General features: G+C 40.0%; 1 pseudogene; it reads left to right on the top strand.

Annotated features, from left to right (window-relative positions):
* Nucleotides 1–1,126: 1,126 nt before the first annotated feature.
* Nucleotides 1,127–2,529, top strand: part of LOC116687038 (extracellular calcium-sensing receptor-like) — an 11,543-nt pseudogene continuing 10,140 nt past the window's right edge.

Here is a 2,529-nt window from a genome sequence, read left to right as displayed (position 1 = left end):
GGACCAAGAGAAATTATGCCAGATGAACAACATCGAACTTCCTTCAATAAGTCCCTGTATCTGCCTTACTTAATATCCAAATAAACAGAACAACCCTTTAAAGGTGCACATTTGTTAGACTTGACTGTACTGAGCTCAAACAATAAAAAATATAAAAGAGTAGGACAACAATTTGAAGATATCTGATGTTTACGTTGAAAGGTAGATGGACACATAATGCAGATGACATTGTACGTGCAGCCTAAAAAATATGCTTTGACAATATTCCATCAAAGACCAATGGGTAAGGACATCCTTTGTCTGACGTACAGTAGTAGGAGGGTCTAGTAGTGTCTTAAAATCTATATAAACTTGAAAAGACACAGTATTCCCAACCAGATATAGAGGGATGGAGATCTCCGCTCTCTGTATTGGTCTGATCCTGTCTCTGGGTTTGTGTGAGCTGAAGTCAGATGTTTCCTTAAATGATTCTGGGGAAGATGGAAAACAAAGGGCTGGGCTTACAGAGGATAGGACTGGTGCTGGGGTCAGCACTCAGGCTTCATCTGTGAAATGTAAGCTCCAGGGTACCACTCGTATACCTGCATTTGCAATGGATGGTGACTACGTTATTGGTGGTGTTTTCTCTATACACCACTACATACACAGAGTGAAGCATAACTACACCACCATACCTGAGCCACTAAGCTGCACAGGAAGGTTAGTAAGAGGGAGAAATGGGGGATAAGAGGATGTTACTCTGTGTGGGGATGGAAAGTTTTAGATTTGTTTAATGTGAATACAATTGTATTAGAATGGCTTTGTATAAAATCAAAAAACAAATCTTTTTTCATATACATTTCCAAATCAGTAGGTAATATATGCAGTAAAAAATACTAGATATGAAAATACTACATATGAAAATACTAGATGTGAAAATTTGATTTTTGTAGATTTTAACATGCATTTCTTTAACAAGTGAATTTGTATTGTTAACCTAGATGAAAAATAATGACTACCTTTAATAATTGTGAAGGTTGGACCTATAACTAATCCTGTGTTTTGGATTCTGGTGCTTGTTTCTTCTGTTATATGTATTTTCTGTTAAAATATCGAAATGTAAATTTGAACATTGACTTGAGTGCCTATGTGCAGCCTTGACTCCCGTGAACTGCGCTTCTCACGTGCAATGATCTTCACCATTGAGGAGATAAACAACAGCACGGAGCTGCTGCCAGGAATAAAACTTGGTTATCAGATATTTGACTCGTGCGCCTCGGTGCCCGTGACGGTGCATGTGGCATTCCAGCTTTTAAATAGCCTGGACCCGGTGTTTTATACCGATGACAATTGCTCAAAATCTGGTATGGTGTGCTGTTATTGGTAGTCTGGGTCCTCGACATCCATCAGCATGTCACACATCATCGGGCCCTTTAACATCCCTCAAGTTAGTATTCAGACTTTCTGGCAACTCTGTGAAAGACAACCAGGTGTTTTGCTGTCCCTAGAACTATATTACAACTATTATCTTTCCTTTAGGTGAGCTACTTTGCCAATTGTGCATGTCTGTCCAATAAGCAGCGACCCCAAAGTTTCTAATACCGTCCCTAGTGATCAGTCCAGCTGAGCGCTGGGCCAAGCTGTAAAACACTTTGGCTGGACTTGATAGGTGCTGTCCGGTCAATTCCGACGATGGCATATGGTCTGGCCGTCTTTCCTGGAAGCAGCACGCAGAGAGGGGATCTGTGTGGAATACTCTGAATCTTTCTATCGGACCAACCCACGAAGCAGGATCCAGAGAGTAGCTGACGTTATCCGCAGGTTTGATGTTTCCTGTGCCTACACTGAATGTGTGGATGAAAAAGCACAAATGTTAAGGCAAATATAAGATGGAAGATTGTTTTATTATATTAGTCAAAATTTGGAAATGTATCTTTTTTTCATACGTGACTTTATGTAATACTGATATTGCTATCAGTGAGACCAAATACTAAAGTAAATCTAATGTTTGTATGAACTATATTGATACATATCTTAAAATGCTAATTTTATATTTGTACCAAATAGGCCTAATGCAATGCACGATAATTTCTCTAAAGGTCGACATCTATGGTGTTGTGGCTTTGCAGCATCTGGAGACCTGAGACTTCTTGCTGGAGGAGCGTCGCTTGAGCATTCTCACCTCGCCAGGTGATAGGCAGAAGGCCTGGGAACAAAACACAGACATGCTGAGTTCAGCTTATGTTCTGGAGCAATCGGATTTGGCATTGAGCGAGCCGTCATCCCAGGGTGAGAGACTTCTTGCTGGATCTCTCTCCCTACCAGTGGCTGCCTCTCCAGTGCTTACTGAGTTCTGGGAGGATGCATTCAACGAGGCTAGGAAACAGTGAGAAAGTTGTACATAGACAGTCTTAGGCACCAAGCTCAATAAAGATTAAATATTGTATTTACAGATGTGTTAGTTAAAGTCTATAGATCTAATTAGGCTGTTACTTTATACTGAGAATAATTTAAAATAATTAATTTTAACACATCAAAACAGGTAGTTCA

The sequence above is a fragment of the Etheostoma spectabile genome, chromosome 3 (assembly GCF_008692095.1).
Source record: "Etheostoma spectabile isolate EspeVRDwgs_2016 chromosome 3, UIUC_Espe_1.0, whole genome shotgun sequence".
Classification (NCBI taxonomy): domain Eukaryota; kingdom Metazoa; phylum Chordata; class Actinopteri; order Perciformes; family Percidae; genus Etheostoma; species Etheostoma spectabile.
Note: the sequence above shows the minus strand (reverse complement) of the source record. Positions and strands in the feature narration are given on the sequence as shown.